This window comes from Meriones unguiculatus, chromosome 4, assembly GCF_030254825.1.
Source record: "Meriones unguiculatus strain TT.TT164.6M chromosome 4, Bangor_MerUng_6.1, whole genome shotgun sequence".
Classification (NCBI taxonomy): domain Eukaryota; kingdom Metazoa; phylum Chordata; class Mammalia; order Rodentia; family Muridae; genus Meriones; species Meriones unguiculatus.
This window is the reverse complement of record NC_083352.1, coordinates 38,304,955-38,326,007: the sequence shown is the minus strand read 5'-3', so window position 1 is coordinate 38,326,007 and position 21,053 is coordinate 38,304,955. Positions and strand designations below refer to the sequence as shown.

The following is a 21,053-nucleotide window of genomic DNA, read 5'->3' as shown; positions in this document are numbered from 1 at the left end:
ATTCCTTCTCTCCAGCCACTTCTGCTGTCTCTTCTACTCCCCTGTCTGAATGAGACTGAAGCATCCTGCCTTCGGTGCTCTTGTTACTTATCTTTTTTGGGTCTGTGAGCTACAGTATGGTTACCCTGTACTATATGGCTATTACCCACTTATAAGTGAGTACATACCATGTGTGTCTTTCTGGGACTGAGATATCTTATTCAGGATGATCTTTTCTAGTTCTATCTATTTGATGGCAAATTGCATTATATCCTTGTTTTTTTAATAGCTGAGTAGTATTCCATTGTGGAAATGTACCACAGTTTTCTTTCCTCATTCTTCAGTTGGAGGACATCTAGGTTGTTTCCAGTCTATTACAAATAAAGCGGCTATGAACATAGTTGAGCAAATGTCCTTGTTGTATGGTGGATCATCTTTTGGCTATATGCCCAGGAGTGGTATAGCTGGGTCTTGAGGTAGAGCTATCCCCAATTTTCTGAGAAAGCACCAAATTGATTTCCAGAGTGGTGGTACAAGTTCGAACTCTTACCAACAATGATGGAGTGTTCCCCTTTCTCCATACCCTCACCAGCATATGCTGTCACTTGAGTTTTTGATCTTGGAATCTTAGAGATGTTTTTATTTGCATTTCCCTGATGACTAAGGACGTTGAGAATTTCTTTAAGTGCTTCTCGGCCATTCACTATTTCTCTGTTGAGAATTTTCTGTTTAGCTCTGTACCCCATTTTTTAATTGGATTATTTAGTTTGTTGGAATTTAATTTCTTGAGTTCTTTATATATTTTGGATATTTTCCCTTTGTCAGATGTAGGGTTGCTGAAGATATTTTTTTAATCTGTAGGCTGCTATTTTGTTCTATTGACAATGTCCTTTGCCTCACAGAAGCTTTTCAGTTTCATGAGGCCCCATTTATTAATTGTTGATCTTGCAGCCTAAGCTGTTGATGTTCTGTTCAGGAAATTGTCACCTGTGCCAACGAGTTCAAGGTTCTTCCCCACTTTTTCTTCTAACGTATTTGGTGTTTCTGATTTTTTGTTGAGGTCTTTGATCCACTTGGACTTGAGTTTTGTACAGGGTGACAGATTTTTTTTTTTTTTTTTTTTACATGTAGACATCCAGTTAGGCCAGCACCATTTGTTGAAGATGCTTTCTTTCTTTCTCTTCCCTTCCATTGTATGGTTTTTGCCTCCTTTGTCAAAGATCAAGTGTCTGTAGGTGTGTGGGTTTATTTCTGGGTCTTTAGTTAGAGTCTATTGAAGAACAAGGCTGTTTCTATGCCAGTACCATGCAGTTTTTATTATTATTACTCTGTTGTACAAGGATACCTCCTGAAGATCTTTTATGGTACAGAATTGTTTTAGCTATTCTGGATTTTGTGTTTGTCCATATGAAGTTGAGACTTGATCTTGTAAGGTCTGTAAAGAATTGTGTTGGTATTTTGAAGGGAACTGCATTGAATCTGTAGATTACTTTTTGTAGGATGGCCATTTTTACTATGTTAATTCTACAGATCCATGAGCATGGGAGAACTTTCCATCTTCTGATATTTTCTTCAATTTCCTTTTTCAGAGACTTGAAGTTCTTGTTATACAGGTCTTTCACTTGCTTGGTTAGAGTTACACCAAGATACTTTACATTATTTGTGGATATTGTGAAGGGTGTTGCTTTCTAATTTCTTTTGCAGCCTGTCTTTTCTATACAGGAGGGATACTGAGTTTTTGAGTTAATTTTGTATCCAGCCACTTTGCTGAAGGTGTTTATAAGCTGTAGGAGCTCCCTGGTAGAATTTTGGGTGCCAGTTATGTATACTATCTTATCATCTGTGAATAGGGATACTTTGACTTCTTCCTTTCAAATTTGTATCCCCTTGATCTCCTTTAGTTGTCTTAGTGCCCTGGCTAGGACTTCAAGTGCTATGTTGAAGAGATATGGAGAACGTGAGCAGTCTTGTCTTGTCCCTGATTTCAGTAGAATTGCTTTAAATTTCTCTCCATTTAATTTTATGTTGCTGTATGTTGCCTTTATTATGTTTAGGTATGTGCCTTGTATTCCTGATCTTTCATCATGAAGGGATGTTGGATTTTGTCAAATGCTTTTTCAGCATCTAATGAGATGATCATGTGTTTTTTCCTTTCAGTTTGTTTATATGGTGGATTACATTGATGGATTTCCATATATTCAATGACCCTTGCAAGCCTGGAATGAAGCTTACTTGATCATGGTGGATAATGTATTTTATGTATTCTTGTATTCAGTTTGTATTTTATTGAGTATTTTTGCATCAATGTTCATAAGAGAAATTGGTCTGAAATTTTCTTTCTTTTTTGGTCTTTGTGTGGTTTAGGTGTCAGAGTGACTGGCTTCACGGAACGAGTTTGGTAATGCTCCTTCTGTTTCTATTTTGTGGAATAGTTTTAAGAGTATTGGTATTAACTCTTCTTTGAAAGTCTGGTAGAATTCTGTGCTGAAACCATCTGTCCCTGGGCTTTTTTTGGATGGGAGACTATTAATGACTACTTCTATTTTCTTAGGGTTATAGGACTATTTAATCTGTTTACCTAATCTTGCTTTAACTTTAGTAAGTAGAATCTATGAAGAAAATTGTCCATTTCATTTAGATTTTACATTTTTGTGTAATATAGGCTTTTGACATAGACCTAATGATTCTTTGGATTTCCTCATTGTCTATTGTTATGTTCCCCCTTTTCATTTCTGATTTTGTTGATTTGGATACTGTCTCTCAGCCTTTTAGTCTGGCTAAGTGTTTGTCTGTTTTATTGATTTCCTCAAAGAACCAGCTCTCAGTTTTGTTGATTTGTTGTACTGTTCTGTTTGTTTCTAATTTATTGATTTCAACCCTGAGTTTGATTATTTCCAGCGGTCTACTTCTCTTGGGTGTATTTGCTTCCTTTTTTTCTTGAGTTTTCAGGTGAACTGTTAAATTGCTAGTATAAGCTTTCTCCAATTTTTTATGAAGGCACTTAGTGCTATGAATTTTCTTCTTAGCACGGTTTTCATTGTGTCCCATTCAATTTAGGTATGTTGTGCCTTTATTTTAATTTAATTTTAGAAAGTCTTAATTTCTTTATTTTTTTTCCTGACCCAGTGGTCATTGAGTAGGGAGTTGTACAGTTTCCCTGAGTGTGTAGATTTTTTTGTAATTTCTGTTGTGGTTGACATCCAGTTTTAATCCATGGTGATCTGATAAGATACAATGGGTTAATTCAATTCTCTTGTATCAGTTGAAGCTTGCTTTGTGACCACCTATATGATCAATTTTGGAGAAGGTTCTGTGAGGTGCTGAGAAGAAGGTATTTTGTGTTTGTGTGTGTGTATGTGTGTGTTTGGATGAAAAGTTCTGTAGATATCTATCAGGTCAATTTAATTCATGACCTCTGTTAGTTTTTTTTTTTATTTCCTTGTTTAATTTCTGTTTCAATGATCTACCCATTAGTGAGAGGGGGTTGTTGAAGTCTGCCACTATTAATGTGTGGGGATCAATGTATGAGTTAAGCTTTAATAATGTTTCTTTTACAAATGTGGGTGTCCTTGTATTTGGGGCATAGATGTTCAGAATTGTGATGTCCTCTTGGTGGATTTTTCCTTTGATGAGAATGAAGTGACCTTCCCCATCTCTTTTAATTAATTTTGGTTGAAAGTCTATTTTATTAGCTAATAGGATGGCTACTCCAGTTTGATTCTTGAGTCCATTTGCTTATAAAAACTTTTTCCAACACTTCACTCTGAGATCAAGGCTATCTTTGTTACTGAGGTATGCTTCTTGTGTGCAGCAGCATGTTAGATTTTGATTTTATACCCATTCTGTTAGTCTGTGTCTTTTTATTGGAAAGTTGATTCTATAGATGTTGAGAGACATTAATGACCAATGATTGTTAGTTTCTTTTATTTTAATATTAGTGGTGGTAGCTGTTTGTGTGCTTGTCTTCTTTTGGTTTTGTTGCAGTGAAATTATTTATATCCTATGTTTTCTTGGATGTAATTAACTTCCTTAGGTTGGAGTTTTCCTTTTGGTATCTTCTGAAGTATCATGTTTATGCATAGATATTGTTTAAACTTGGCTTTGTCATAGAATATCTTGTTTTCTCCATCTATGGCGATTGAAAGTTTTGCTGAGTAGAGTAGTCTGGGATGACACCTGTGTTCTCTTACAGTCTGCATGACATCTGTCCCAGCCCCTTCTGGTGTTCATGGTCTCTGTTGAGAAGTCAGGTGTGATTCTGATCGGTCGGCCTATATATGTTAGTTGACTTTTTCCCTTGCAGCTTTCAATATTTTTTCTCTGCTCCACAATTTAGTATTTTGAATATTATGTGGTAGGAGGAATTTCTTTTTCAGTCTAATCTATTTGGTATTCTGTAAGCCTCTTGTATATTTCAAGGCATCTCTTTCCTTAGGTTGGGGAAATTTGCTTCTGTGATTTTGTTGCAAATATTTTCTGGTCCTTGAAGCCTGGTGTCTTCTTTTTCTTCTATTCCTATTATTCTAAGGTTTTTTTTTTCGTAGTTTCCTTGATTTCTTGGATGTTTTGTGTTAAGAATTTTTTGATTTAATAATTTCTTTGACAGGTGTATCAATTTCTTCAGTTGTTATCCTCTCCTCCATCTCTCGTGTTCGGTTTGTGATATTTACATCTGTAGTTCCTGTTCTCTTCCGTAAGTTTTCCCTCTCCAGATTCCCTCAGTTTGTGATTTATTTATTGTTTCTAGTTCCATTTTCAGGTCTTGAACTGTTTTATTCATTTCCTTCACCTTTTTTATTGTATTTTCCTGTATGTCTTTCAGGGTTTTATTCATTTCCTCTTTAAAGGCCTCTATTTGTTTGATTGTATTTTCCTGTATTTCTCTAAGGGATTCCTCTTTAAAGGCCTCAAATGTCTTCATCAGCATAGATTTAAGGTCATTCTCCTGTGTTTCAGCTGTATTAGGATACCCAGTGCTTGATGGGGGCTCTGGTAGAGCCAGAGTGCCCTGGTAGCTGTTGATTGTGTTCTTACGCTGGCCTTCAGCCTTCTGGTTGTCACTGGTATTGGCTGGTTGTTCTTGGAACCTGCTGAGATTTTCAGACAGGTGGGAGAAGCCATGCCTGGGCTGTATTGAGGGCTGGATCTCTTCAAGAAGCCTGTAGCTTTTCTCTTCCGGTTGTGTCCTATAGACAGGGGATTAGGCTGAGAGTGTTTACCTTGTATGAGCCTGAGTTCTGGCAGGTCTACTCAGGACAACTGGTGGGCTGGATTTTCGAGTCCCTGAAATCCAGAGTAGTCTTGATGGGGTCTTAGTCTGGTTGCCTGGATCTCCTCCTCTTTCTGGGGAACACAAACGGACACTGGCATTTCAGAGTCAGCAGCACAGCTACTTGCTTACTCTCAGTTCCAGCATGGCCACTTGTTTGCTTGCAGTTCCTGCCCTCCCAGTAGGTTCTAAGATTCTGTGTGTACTGGGCTCTGAGATCCTGGAACCAGACCTTGTATGCTCCTATTGTCTGTATGGTTCCCACAGGGAGATGGGTAGAGCCATAAGCCAGAGGCTGGGGACTTTGTCCTTGGTGTCCATAGGCTGCACAGGAGGCAGGAGGAGTCTCGTGTCTGGAGGTCAGAGTTGTGTGTCCCTGGTACTCAGGAGTTGGGTTTGTGTAGGCAGATGACCTGAGCCTGAGACCCTGTGTTTCTTGGGCCTGGGAGTTGTCTGGGGGGTGGGGGAGGTACTGTCTAGGACTGTGCATCCCTAGCTCCTGGGATGCCTCTTCTCATCCAGGAAACAAAGACATTGGTGTTTTGGAGTCCACAGCCAGGCTATATGCTTGGGCTACAGTCTCTGATCTCCTGCTTCTCATCTTGGAGTCCTTACTGAAGGTTCTTAAAACATTTACAATTCACTCTCCCAACTTAACTTCCTTTCCTTTGCCTTAGGCTTCAGTGCAGCTTTGACTCCAATATTTTGTGTTTCTTTATTTGAAGATACTGTTAAATCCTTATTACTCATAGTAGTCTGAGGGGTTTTGTGATGTGTTTAGATGCTTCTCAATTATTAATTTGTTCATATGTGCTCTGTAGTTGGGGATATTTTTATTTTGCAGTTCAATAATGTTCACACATGTCCCCCACAGTCTCAGACTTTGGCATCATGTTTGGGAGAGGCTTATAAATTTTGGTCGATGTATCTTAGCTAGGGTTTCATGGCTGTAAAGAAACATCATGACCACAGCAACTCTTATAAAGGAAAATATTTAATTGGGGCCAGCTTACAGTTCACAGGTTTAGTCCATTATCATCATGGCAGGAATCATGGTGGCACACAGGCAGACATGGTGCTGGAGAAGTCGCTGAGAGTTCTATATCTCAACTGGCAGACAGCAGGAGGAGAGTCAGATACTGGGCCTGTCTTGAGCATCTGAGACCTTAAAGTCCACCCTCTATGACACACTTCCTTCAAGAAGACCACACCTACTCCAACAAGGTCACACCTCCTAAGAGTGCCACCTCCTGGTGATCAAGCCTTTACATCCATGAGCCGATGGGGGCCACTCCTATTCAGACCACCACAATCGGTGAAATAGAGGGAAGAGGTCACAGGGAAACTGTCACACCTGGCTGCTTCCTCCTCTTCCGGCTGTCATGTGAACTGCTGTGTTCTGCTGCTCCTTCTCCACCATGATGGATAGACACCAATGAAACCAAAATCCAAATTAAATGGCTCTTCTTTTTAAGTTGCTTGTGTCACATATTTTGGTAACCACGATGCAAAAGCAGAAATAAACTGCCTTTGAAATGTTATATATTCTTCTATTTTTCTCTTCTCCAAACTCCTATCACAATGCATCATTTCTCCTTTATTGCTTTTTGTTTTGTTTTGTTTTGTTTTTGTGTTTAGAGACAGGGTTTCTCTGTGTTCTCTGTGTAGCCTTGCCTATCCTGGACTTGCTTTGTAGATCAGGTTGGCCTCAAACTCACAGCGATTCGCCAGCCTATACCTCCCTGAGTGCTGGGATTAAAGTCATGCACCACCATGCTTAGCTTTTCTTTGGCACTTTTTATTATTTTTACCATGCCATCTCCTTTTTGTCAGTTTAATCATTAGATAATTTTCTTAACCCATGCTTCTGCTTGAAATTATTCTGTTGAAAGTTCTTACCTTGACTTTCATCTTGGGGGATAGTGAGCCCGTATCCTCTCCCAGGCTAGGCACACACTGTGCCACTCAATCAGACACTTTGACTCCCATATTTTAAATGTCTAAGTGCTTATCCTGTTCCCTACTGACTTATCAATCCCTCCATTCATTTTACAGAAGCATTGTTGTCAGTGTCTGGGAGCCTTGTGTTTGGGAGGTTTGTGCTTTAGTTCCTCCCTTAGCCCTTCTCCTGGCATTAACTTTCCTGCTTGTTTATAATAAACTCCCTTCACACCTCTCTTGTTTGTCTCAGAATGTCCTTCCCTATTAACAGTAGAATGCAACATTTGTATACTTGAAGAGGGTTTAGTTTAAGAAGATCAGATAGGGAAGCAATGGTCATGTTGAGAACCCACAAAAACCCCGAACATAGAGATTTTTTTTTTTGAAGGAAGGGTGGATATTTTATTTGTAAGAAGAGAAACTGCCTGGTTATCTTTGGAAATGTTAAAGCTTTAGGTATCACCTTCCAGTGGAGTCTGGAACAGGCAATCAGAGCAGAAATCGACAGAATCTGAAACAAAAGTGCAGGCTGGGTAGGCATATAACATCCGCAGACCTACAGATACTAGTTATCTATTTAACTTAAAACTGAATATGGGATTTGTAGTCATAACTTATAACATCCACAACTTATTACACACTGAGAAAATTTAACATACAAATTGTTTTGTGAGTTCTAAATTTAGTAATCTTAGTGGCATATGTCTTAAATTTCTATTGTATAGTAACGGGCTGCATCTTCTTGCCAGTGCTCATTATGTTGGCCCGGTAACAAAGTGGTTCTCAGCTTCCCTAACGCTGCGATCCTTCAAGACAGTTCCTCATGTTGTGGTCACCACCAAACATACAATTATTTTCATTGCTACCTCGTAACTGTAATTTTGCTACTGGTGTGAACTACAATGTAAACACCTGTGTATTTCCCGATGTTCTTTTGGAGGTTGTGACCCACAGGTTGAGAAATGCTGCTCTAACAACATTTCAGATCTGAACATAGTTATGTAAAATAAAGTCATTTTATGTAAGATTAGTCATAATCCAATAGAAATGGTGTCCGAGACAGACAGACAGACACACACATACACACATACACACACACACACACACACACACACACACAGGGTCGGGGCATACAGAGGAAAGACTATATGAAAACACAGGAGAGAAAATTTGATGAAGTAATTTTGTCTATACTTCATTTAACCTTCTGTCCCCCCAGAGCTTCAAGGAAATGTACTTTCCTACTTGAAGAACTTGTACTTCAGTCTGTCGTACTCTCCTCTTCCAAACTAATATCTCAGATACAGAACGAAGCTTGAGTTGATTGTAAGTATGCATCTCACTTTTGCATTTTATGACAGTTTTTCTTGTGATTTCTCAGCATTTTGTAAGTCCAGAACTCCCCTGGGTCTGAAACTGGAAGGGCATGGATACTGAATATGGACAGAGGGCAGCCAAGGGGAGACACACAAGTATAGACTTTCTTGCCGGAAGATGGAACATCCTGTTTCTCAATGGGTATCTTTAGTGATAACGCTTTTGTGCTTCCTGATTCTGCCCTTTCCCTTTCTTCCTGCCTGGGTATCTCTTTACAGAGTGGGTTGTGGGAAGTGTTACTTTTTAGCTTTTTTTCCCTCTCAAAACAGGCTTTATCAACACGGTCTTCTTACTGGTGGTGGCTAAGAAAGTGTTTGTCATGTAATGTAGCCGGAATCTCTGTGTAAGGACCCTCGGTCTAAGTAACACTCTGCAAATTAGCCATTGGACAAGATAGGCTGACCAAATTGGTGTGGGATTTAATCCAGTGCAATGAGGGGTTTTGCCAGTTGGGGTGGCAACTTTCAGCTTGCCAATTGCTCACAGCTAAGCAGGTGTCATCACCTGGCAATGTATCAAACGCTATATTATCATCTAATTCACGTTATGGTCATTGAAAAAGGCTTTATGCCGCTGAAATATATGCCCCAAACTTGCCGTGTAAAGATCCAAGGACGCGGAAAACTGGAATACAGCTGCTCGTGACATCAGTTAGTCTTTAAATGAAGACAAACCACTTCATTCATAGCCAGAGATGAGACTGAGTATAAGCCCAGACTAACGTGACCAGTAGGCAGCTCAGTTCTTGGTGGGAACAAGAAAAAATCTGCCTTGAGGGCACCACAGCTCTTCCCAGGGCTTGGAACGCTGAAGGGAATTTTTTTTCCTCCCTTATGTGGTTAATATTGACTATCAACTCCATAGGATCTAGATTCACTCTGGAGACAAACCTTTGGGACATCTGTGGGTAACCTTGTAGATTAGATTAACTGGGATTAAAACACACACACACACACACACACACACACACACACACACACACACACACACTAACTGTGGGCAGCACCATTCCCTAGGCCGGAGTCCTTGGCTGAATAAAAAGGAGAAAGTGAGCTGAGCACCACTATTTCTCACTCTCTGCTATCTGACTACGAACAGACGTGGTAGGACCTGCTACCTTGCCTTAGCCACTGTGAAGGCCTGTGCGCCAGAACAAAGCCTTCTCACTAAAGTTGCTTCTTATCACAGCTTCTGGTGGCAGCAGTGAGAAGGGAGAAGGAGACAAGCAGGTTTTGTAAAGAGACATGGGGAAAGTTAAGAGCATGAGGACCACTGTAGTCCTAAATGCAGAATTTCAAACTGCACTTGCTGGACTCAGGGTTAAGAAAAGCAGAGAATGTCTGCTCTGAGACAGTCACCAAACAGGGTTTCAGAGTATCCTGGGGTTCTTATGTTGGGTGTAGCTCTGCCATGACCCCTGGTCCCAAAGGTCACTTGCATATACGTGAAAGCTCCTGCCCAAGTCTGGACCCTCCCCCCCCTTTTTTTTTCAGAGTCTCTTTGGAAGAGTGATGAGATGTTGGGGCTCTTCAAACATTGCTCTCGGGTGGAAGCAGGTGGGAAACAAACGGGATGTATGAACATTAAAACAGAAGCATTTGTAAAGTTGCGTTTTATTTTTAGATTCATAGCTGGGATGTGATTTTCCAGTGTGTTGGCACCTACGCACGTTGTGTCATGACCTAATCAAGGTGGTGGCGGGCCCCATCTCAGGCATTTTCTTACTGTTTCTTTGTGACAAACATTTCCGTCTTCTACGCATTTTGCAATAAATACCACATTATTGTTGACTAGAGGCCAGGGATAAATGAAACCCTAGATTTGAACTTGATCTCTAGCATGAGAGAGGGAGGGGGAAAGGGGAAGAAGAGAGAGAAAAGCATTGTACTAAATAACTTATTACTGATTCATCGTATTATAATAGAAGACCGTGTCTTATTTCTTCCATCCAACTTTATCTTATGATAAAACATTGCTATCAATATAGACTAAGCCAGCTAGCTCCAGTAGCCAAAGACCTGGTAAAAGCAAGCTCACCCTTGCAGGTTCTTGAGTCCCAGGTCTTACTTTTTCTTAAAGGATACACTCATCCATCAAAGTGAAGGCCAAAAGAATCAAAGCCCTTTCTATGTTCTCACTGAGGATCACCCTCCAAATTTCAAGTCCAAATCTGAGAGATGAATTCTTTCTCCAGATGACTGATTTTTTTTTCCTTCAAACACTTTCCTAGCTGAACCTTGCATACTTTCATGCTTAGAGGGTCTCTGACTCCAGACGAGATATATGCTTCTTATACCCTGTGAAGACAGGACCTGGTAAATGGTGCATATCATTTATACACATTAGGGTGACCCATTACAAATCCAGATATTACTTCCAGGCACCAACAGATGTGGAGATTCAGAGGAGGGGGAGAAAAAAAACCCAAACCTCAGAGAAATCTGGGGCCACCCAACAAACTGTGGTCTCTAGCTTTACAGCTCTGTCTCAGGCATTCTCAGTGTTGGTGAGTGGTAATCTGAGGACTGAACTGTGACGCTATGGCTTTAAAGTATCTGAAAAACAATAGCAACTTCACCTTAATGATTTTTGTCCTCCTATGGGCAAGCAGCCAGCCTCGCTTCGAGCACCTCCACCTCTGTGCCCATGCGTCCAGAGTCCGGTTTCTCCTCTGTGCAGGCAAGGGGAAGTGTCCTCTCCAGAGAGCAAGTGGATCCTGTTCTTTCTTTCCCCTTTGGGAGTTGGCATGTAAAACTCTCCAAAACAAGGCCGCCTTCCTGCGCACCCTCTTCTTTCCATCTATTAGCTGGTTTTTCTGGGTCTTTTGTGGAGCTGCCAATACCCAGCAGGTGCCAAGTGGTTTCACGTTTTCCTCTTCCCTCCACCAACTTCTCCTTTGACAACACACCCGTCTTACCATTGTCCAAACACGAGCTACTGAGCTACAACCTCAACTCTGTGATTTAATGCATGTGGTTTTCTTTAAGAACGTCTGACTCTGGTCTTGTTTAGGTTTGTCATTATACACGCATGCGATAGCTTCATACCGATTTTCCTCTCCGTCCCTTAGCTTTGCTTTACATCCGTCATGCCCTGTTCAAAAGCACTTACGTTATTCATGGTCCAGATACAAATATTTTAAATAGACACGGACAGTCTCTTTGAAATGGCTTGGGGACTTTCAGTTGGCTGAGCGAGAGGAAATATCTTCATTTAATTAGGAAGCCTCTCTTGTGTTTTCTGTTGTCTTAAATAAGGATAAATAGACTATCCTTGAGGCATCTTGAAAGTTCACATATGATTTAGGGTGGATCTTGGTTTTCTCCTCATCTTGGACTTTAATCTTTTACCATTTCCTGCCTCAGCTTTATTTTGTTGGGGTGAGGGACGAGCAGCAGGGGTGTCCCGCTGAGCGAACAGCCAGTGTTAGGGAGAGGCATGTTCCTCCTCCTTCATCAAAACATGTGGCTGGAGGGGAGATGTGGACTGTGAAGTTCTGCCCCCTCCTTTATAGAAATAGAAGCTCTGTGGCTCGGCTTTTGAGCCCACTGGCCGCACTGAACAAAGGTTCGGTCCTGAGCACCCAGGTGGTGGCTCACAACTGTGTGTAATACCACTTCTGGGAGATCTGATGTTCTCTTCCGGCCGCTGAAGGAGCTGAATGTACGCAGGACACAGACATACATGCGGGCAAAAACTCTTATACAAATAATATTTTTTAAAAAGAAATAGGTCTTCATTTCCACAAACAGCTCCATTACTTCAACTTTTTCTTAATCATATATGTCTTTGAATTTTTGCGACTTTGATTTTACATAAAGCCATCGTCCTTGACTTTCTTCTTATTTTCCAAGGGGAGACCATGAACTTGGTCCCTCTGTGGAGTTTTTGCTGCTGGAGACGCTTGTTTCTCTCTTCCCTATTATGACCATTTTTCCGTGAGTTCTGACAATAATTTCTAAATTAGCTCTGTCTGAACTTGTGTTCCTTGATCTCAGGCATTTAATTGTAAGTGTCACAGATTCCTCGAATTTCCAGCCCAGGTGTCAGGTTAAAAAGACAGATTGACACCCTCATTGTGTGGGTCACTTTTGTCATCCTCTATGCCAAGAGAAAGGTAATTAATCTTACTTTCTCCCCAAGGGCCAAAGCAGCGACTGTGTGGGTGACACTTCAGGTATATGGACCAAGTTCCAGAGATGTAGCCATCCTGGCGTCTCCCACAAACCACAGGGTGGTTAGGCAGCCTCACAGTGGGAAAGCGAGGGAGCTGTTTCACCAAGAAGGAGCTTTGCCTTCTCAAAGTCAGGCCTGCTGAGATGCTCAACTCATACAATCTTTGAAAAGGGAGCAGAAACCATGACTTCAAATTGAATTAACTACACTAGACTACACTAGAATTAAGTAGACTGTACTACAAAGTAAATCAGAAGCATGAAATGTTTAAGGAACAGTTTGGATGGGAGAGACAGTTGTTGTTCCTGCTGTTCATCCTTCTACAAACTGCTTCCTGAGGCTCCAAGCTGGTCTAAAGCCAGTAAGGGTTCTGGTGTGGAGAGAATAAATGGGAAGTGCCAGGTCTGGAGATGTCTCAACGTGAACATTTCCCAAATAAGCCTTTCCAGGTGGCAGAATGCTCATGCCTCTTCCAGGGGTATTTCATTCAAGGTGTGTGTGTGTGTGAGAGAGAGAGACAGAGACAGAGACAGAGACAGAGACAGACAGACAGTCAGAGGAGCAGGGAAGGGGAGAGGAAGGAGGAAGGGGAGAGGGAAGTGGAAGGGAAGAGGGAGGGGGAAAGGGAGAGGGAGGGGGAGAGAGAGCTCACTTGTCTGAGAACACGTGCATGTATGTGGAAACACACAGTTGACCTCGGGAATCTTCTCCCATCACTCTCTATTTTGCTGAGGCCTGGCATCTTTTGCAACCAGGAGTTCACCAACCTTCTTGTCCCAGGGCATAACCTGTCTCTGCCTCGGAGCGATGGGATTTTGAGTGGCCACCATGACTTTTATGTGAGCACAGGGGTTCTAAACTCCTGACTTCACACTTACGAAGCAAGGGCTCTACCCACTGGGCCACCCCCTGAGCCTTAAATAAGTAAGATTTAAACAAGCAATCAACAGACTGCCTGGTGAGCAAAGGGTTTGGAGCACAAAGAGGTAACATTTTTACCTCTTTCCAGGAAAGGAAAGGAGTGACATGACTCATTCCTCCAGCCTGAAGCTGATACCTCTCTCTTATGTCTCTGCATGGGCTGCATCCTTCAGTCTCACCCTTTTTGACTGGGTTTGGGACTGTGTTCACCAGGTCATGTTCATGAAAGTAGTTAATGAGCTCTTGCCTGACAAGCTTTGGTCAGAAGCCTTTCTTCAATCAAGACCACACACAAGATTCCATGTTTATTAAACCACACTCCAGTCCGTACCTTCCCAATGTCTCCCATAATGATTTTAATCATGGCGGAGACGTTTTCACGCTCATCTCCTTGACTGACTGATTACACCATATACTCGTACCCTTTGAGCTAAAAATTAAACCAAGTGGGAAAATGTAAGGGAAAACAGCGCCATGAGGACTGGTAGAACAGAAAACAGTTTCTTTAAGTGGTAGTGTTTATTTCGTGAGATCATGCAATTGTTATAATTTTATGTTACAAAAATCTCTTCACCTATCTTGCTCTAATACTTTGGTGTGCTTCGGCCAGAATTTGAAATAGGTTGTTAGCCTTGCCACATCTGCTGCATTAGTGTTGTCCCTTAGGAACTAGGAGAAGTCAATGTCCAATCTCATGCTATCTTCTCATCCGAATCGGTGGCCTCACCCTGAAGAATAGAGGAAGTCTTGGGCGTCTCAAGCTTTCATTAGGCCTCACACTTTGACGTATCATCAGACATCCCCTTTACCTGCCACCATCAGAAAGAGGCAGGTGATTGCACTCAGGGAATGACGCTGCTTCCCACATACTGAAGATGTTACTGAGGTTTGATGGGTGTCCCTCAGAGGTCCATGTGTTAAAGGTTACGTCCCGAGGGTGGTGCTGTTGGGGGAATGTAGAACTTAAGAGCAGGTCTCAGGTTCCTGGGAACAGGCACCCCAGAGGATCACAGATGTCTGGCCTTCTGGCTTCCCTGTAGGTTCCTGTCTCAGGGTGTAAGCTGATTGCTCCGCCACGTGTTCCAGTCCCAATAAACTGCCCTCACCAGAAGCATGAAGTGATAGAGCCATTATCTCTAGAACAGAAACCTGCAGATCCATGAGCTAAATAAGCCTTTTCTCTGTGTGTGTGAATTGCCTCACATATCTCATTACAGTCACATGAAGTAGACTAACACAAGTCTTGGTGCGTTCTGTGCCAGTAATGTCTTCAGCAGTAGAGGCAAAGTAGAGGACAGCGTGGTCCTTGGAAGGACATAGAGGCAAGAAGGCGGTCTCGGAGTGGCAGATCACTGGTGCAGGGAATGATGGGTGAGTCCCACCCAGGGCACCAACGATGACATCTCTACAACAGTTGTTCCCTAGCCTCTCTGCCAGGGTTCCAGAAGCCAAACTATGCTGCTACTGTGTGTGTGTGTGTGTGTGTGTGTGTGTGTGTGCGTGCGTGCGTGTGACTGCTGTCATTCTTCGCCACCTCCCTCCAAATTTCCGAGACACAGGTGAACTGAGTCAAAGAGCCTATCCCTCAGCACGTGTCAGAAGCCTCCGAGGCTCAGGGCAGCAGGAGGTTATTCCTGGCTTGTGTGGCGCTCCTGGCTTCCTGATACGGAAACATTTGGGTTCAGCTTTCTTGTTAACTATAAGGTTGGCTTGTTGAAGAAAGCTCCTCCTCTCCTCCTCTAGCAGACCTGTAGATGGCTACGGGATAAGCCCCTATCTGCTTATATCTGTCAATCATCACAGCATCCTCATAGGTGAAACTAACCAGTGACATTTCACAGGAGAGGAACAGAACACAAGCCAGTGACATGCCCAGAGCCACACAGGAGAGAGTGCTTCACCATGTCGTGCTGTCTGTGGCCCCTTTGAAAATCACATCACGTCTATCACATTGTGGATGTAGGAGGTCACTACAGTGACCTGCGGACTCCAGCTGTCAATCAAGAAGTGGAAACCCTGCGTGTTTCTCATAGGGCGTCATTCTTCGCGCACAGACGGAACTTCCTCCCATCGCAGAGTACACCCTTGCAGTTTTTGCCGAAAACAGCTGTCGGAGACGTGCTCATTCATTTATATTCTGAAAAGTTTATCCTGTCCTTGCACACCCACAGGTCACAGCTTGCCACACCTGTTCTTAAAGAATGGCTTCATCAAATAATGTTGGAGATTAGTGGTTTAAGAGATTTAGAAAAACTAAAAAAAAAAAAAAAAAAAAAAAGTTGTTTTTTTCTCTATCACCCAGTTGAAGACTGCATTTTCTGTGGTAAATCAAACTTATCAGCTTTTGGGCCAGAGAATGGTTTTAGAAACACTGACAGAGAGACTCATCAGAGACTTGGCCGGAGCAATGCTGTGTGTTTGTGGTATTGAGTTAGTATCCTATGAGGAAATGCCCACAGGAAACCTTCGTGACTAATTCCTGTGGCGTGTTGCTTTCTCAAGAAAGGTGTGTGAAACGGGAGACACAGATCTAGAATCCTTATAATTTTCAGGGGGAACTATCGGTCTTACGTCTGGCGGGCGGAAGAATGTAGTTTCCCATAAACTAAAGTATTACTTTGTAATCTTAATAGAAAGATAAGATATCTTCCCTATTCACAAATTAGAAAATGAGGAAAATTCCAAACTTAGACAGAAATAAGGATATTTAATTCTCCGTCCCTTCATTTATTTATTTTTAATCACAGGACTGTATAAGACTTTCCAAACAGCAGACTGGCCAGATCCAAGCCTTTCCCATCCACCCTTTCCTTGAGGAAGCTGACTTCTCACCTTCAGTGCCAACTGCTGAGAGGTGCCAGCACTAGGCGGGCCTCTGGCCTTTCCTTGTCAGGTTCTCACGGTTTCCGGTTTCACCTCTCCACTCCAAAATCTGGATTTCCAATCCTGGCATTCTGTGTAATTAATGTACTGAAAATTCTGGCATCCCGTGTAATTAATATACTGAAATTTTAATGTTCATCTTTCGCTCTCCTTTACAGATCTTCTTACCAAATGCCAAGATTGTGACCATAACTGCTGACTGGTCTCCCCGACTCTCTTGTTCCTTCTCCTAATCCATCATTCAGGCTGGCTGTAGTTTAATTTTTTTGAAGAAGTTCCTTTAATATTGCTGCTCATCTGCTGACATTTTGCTGATGTCTAGGGTCATAGGCTAACACTTGAACCTAGAAATCAAATGCTTTGGATCTTGCCTTAATTGACCTTCCCTCCCATAAATAAAAGTGTGTGTATTTCCCAGAGCCTCTACTCTTTAGGCCCAGGCAGCCAAGTTACAACTAAAGAAATGTGTGTAGAAATAAAGTTTGTCCTTTTGAGGCCCATCTTTGAAGGCCCCTCTGTAGCTCTCTGACTTTTCATGTTTTACCGTGTTTCCAGGACATCTTGTATATGAAGTTTCAGAGAGAGAAGCTACAAAGTGATGGAGTCTTTATAAGCTAGGGTCCCTGAGTGACCATGCGAGGTGGAGCTACCTATGAATAACACACATATATACACACATATGTTGTATGCATATTTATATGTGTATACATATGTATGTACATATATTCCGCATTTTGAGAACAGAAGACAAACTTGAAAGGGACAGGTCTTGGTACTGGCACCTCACCTTCGACTGGTCCTTTCTGCTGGGGCAGTGACTCCCTGTGTAGTTAAGAAGCCCTTGGAGGTGCGCTTTCAACCTTGTCCTACCAGTACTATAGTATAAATGTCTTCAGGCATTAGTATCTGTTGTTGCTAATTTTTATTTTGGAAGATGTGTTGAAATATGAGAGAGGGTACCGGACCTGGCTTTTCATGCCTTTGTGTGTTTCATTAAACAGGGAGCTCCAAGATTCAGTTCATAATGTCTAAATTGTTATATCTTGGGACTGGAGAGAGAGATGACTCGGTGGTTATGAGAGCTGGACACTCTTCTCGAGGACTGGGGTTCAGTTACCAGCACTCACATAGTACCCACAACTGTCTGTAACTCCAGTTTCTGAGAGACCAAATACTCTCATTTGACATCTAGGGACACCAGACATTCAAGAAGTACATGCCAGCAAAACAGTCATACACATTAAATTAAATTATTAAATTAAATTAAATAATTATATCTGGTAGGGTTCCAGAGATATGACTCAGCAGTTAAGAGTGTCCACCAGTCTTCCAACAGACCTGAGTTCCTTTTCTAACACTCATGCGGGTGGCTCACGAATGCCTGAAACTTCATCTCCCAAGGAGTCCTGAACTCTCTTTTGGTTCCTACATATCCACCCACATACACATAATTAAAAATAAAATAAATATTGAAAAATATCTTCTTGATGAATGGTTGCTGTTTTTAGCATATAAACACCCTCCTAATGTGGTCTGGCTAGTTTGGTTTGATGTCTACTTTATTAGATTTGGGGAGAGCTACACTAGCTTTTTATGGCTTCTATACTGGCTGGCTTTATGTCAACTTGACACAAGCAAGAGTCATCAGAGAGGAAGGATCCCCATTTGAGAAAATGCCTCCATTAGCTCCAGCTGTAAGGCATTTTCTTAATTCATGATCAATAGGGGAGAGCCCAGCCCATTGTGGGTGGTTCCATTCTGGGCTGATGGTTCTGGGTTTTATAAGAAAGCAGGCTAGGCTGAGCAAGCCATGAGGAGCAAGCCAGTAAGCAGCACCCCTCCATGACCGCTGTGCCAGCTCCTGCTTCCAGATTTCTGTCCTGCTTGAGTTCCTGTCTTGACTTCCTTCGGTGATGAACTGAAATGTGGACGTGTAAGCCAAACAAGCCTCTCTCCCTCTGACATGCTCATCGGTCATGGTGTTTTATCGCCATAATAGAACGCCTGACAAAGGCAGCTTCTACTTACTGACAGGCTAAACTCTCCCCTTTGGCTCTCATATTTTGAACGCCTTTGTGAGTGAGGTATGTTTCTTGGAGGCAAAAGAGAGACAGAACTTTTTTTTTTCAATACAGTCAGGCTGGATCTATGGTTTAGAATAGTTTGAAGAAGAATGCCACCCATAGGCTCAAATATAGAATCCTTGGTCCTCAGTTGGTGCAGCTTCTGGACTATGGTTTAGGAAGTGTGTTCTTGTTAGAGGAGGTGTGACACTAGAGGCAGGCTTTGAGGTTTCATTTTGCCGCTCCCAACGCCCTTTCGTGTTTTCCTGCTTCTCCTTCAGGATGTGAGCTTTCTGCTTGCTGTTCCAGCTGCCACATCTGCCTGCTGCCAAACATCCTTGCAATGATAGTGATGGACTCTTACCTGCTGGGATTATAATCACTTAATTCCATAGGTTGCCTCAGTTAGTGTTTTACCATGGCAATAAGAAGAAAGCTAAGACAGTGCGTTGTGTCCATTTGCACTTAGAGTGTTATCGAGATGGTTTCTCTGTTTCTTTATGGTTTTATGGGTCCCTCTTTGGGTTGGGCAATTAGTAGTTCCTTTATTTCTTCCCCATCAATATTTGAAGTCTATTTACCTGCTGGGTTTGACGTGATGGACCCTTGTTAGACTATTCTGACTATCTATTCCTCTCATGAAATTTATTCTTGCATGTGATCTCATTATTAAGACAGTCTTTCTCTATGTACAATATTTCTTTAAGTTTCTTCTACAGTACTGGTTCTTTAGTCCCGAACTGCCTTAGTTTATACTTACCTTGAAATGCCATTATTTTTGCATTGTGACTGGAGAGATAGTTCAGTGGTTAAGATTACCCATTGCTCTTCCAGAGGATCTGGATCCCCAGTACCCACAGAGTAGCTCACAACCTGTGACTCCAGTTCCAAAGGACTCAACACCCTCTTCTGGCCTCTGTGAGCACTGCATGCACGTGGAGCACATACATGTGCTGGCAAAACTCCTACATGAAATAAAAATGTTCTGTGTCCATTTTGGAAAATAGCTTTGGTGGAGATAGTATATTGATTGCTAGTTATTTACTTTCAAGCCTTGAAATATATCATCTCACCCTATCCTGGCTCTTAGGGTTGCTGATAAGAGCTATGATGTCATTCTGATGTGTTTGTCTTTGTATGTGAATTGGCATTTTCCTCTTACAGCTTTTAATATTGTTCTTTTGCTTTATGTTTTTGATATCTTGACTATAATACGTTACAAAGAGGCTCTTCTTTGAGCATGTATATTTTGAGTTTTAAATATTCTTGTGCTTGGGTGTCTATTTCTCTTTTCTTTTTTGCTGTATTTGATAGATTCTTTATGTTTTCTGTTTTACCTCCATTCTTTCTAGCCTCTGGATTCTTATGTTTGATCTCTTGGTTGTATCTCAGCATTGTTACATATCTGCCATGCTCATTTATGTCTCTGTATCGACACTTGAATATAACATTTCTTTGACCCTGTCCTCCACCCATGCAATTTCTTATTCTGATTGGTCCTGTTTGTGGGTGATACACTATTACGTATTTTATTTGATTCATTGTGTTTTTATTTCCAAAGTTTTTATTTGATTTAATTTAAATATCTCAGTTTGATTGTTTGAATTCTTACATGTTGCTGGCTTTTTTGTTTATATTGCTAATTTCTGCATCCACTTTGCGATTATTTTCCCTCTAAGTTTGTGACTTCCATGTCTAATTATTGGATTGGAGAGGAATTCCTGAAGGTATTGATCATTTTTACTAGCACATTTTAAAATCCATCATCCACCATTTTACCTGTTCAGGTCTCTGCATTCTGTAGCTGAGGATTTAGGATACTTTAGAGAAATTGTGTTGCCTGCTCTTCTTACTTCTTGTGTTTGTGTTGTGAGTTGTACATCGTTGACTTCAAGGTCTTCCACCTTATGTAGGGATCTCCTGGTTGAGCAATTGGGGGATCAAAGAGCAATGCCGGATGTGAGAGAAGATAAGCTGTGAGAGCAGGAACAACATCCAGCCGTCCACGGTATGGAAAGACCCCTAATGCACCACAAAACAGAAAATGGCAAAGCTAATGCAGAGTGTATTATGATAGTCAAAATTACCCCCAGCAAATGTGGAAATAATACATGAATGGGATAGAAGGAAGCAGACAAAGGAGAAAAATAGAAGGGAAACAAGGTTAAGTAACAGAAGGAGAAAAGAATAAAAGGAATGGAGAAGAATATTATGACTAGGAAGAAGAGAAAGGATGATGATAACAGAGAACATTTAAAAAATTCTCCATAACGAAAAATATCTAAATATGAGGTACATGTAAAGAGACAAATAAAAGATAAGAACATAAGAAAAATTTAAAAACCAAACCAAGAAGATAAAGTAGAAATTCAACTAAAATTATAGCCTAACGGAAGAAAATTGAGAAGGCAGAGGTGAGAAAGACTCTAAAAGGAAAATGAACA

The 21,053-nt window shown here is 41.5% G+C and overlaps 1 pseudogene; it reads left to right on the top strand.

The window, feature by feature from the left end:
- LOC110551694 (histone deacetylase 1-like) overlaps window positions 1-16,779 on the top strand; it is a 32,166-nt pseudogene extending 15,387 nt beyond the window's left edge.
- The last annotated feature ends 4,274 nt before the right edge of the window (window positions 16,780-21,053 follow it).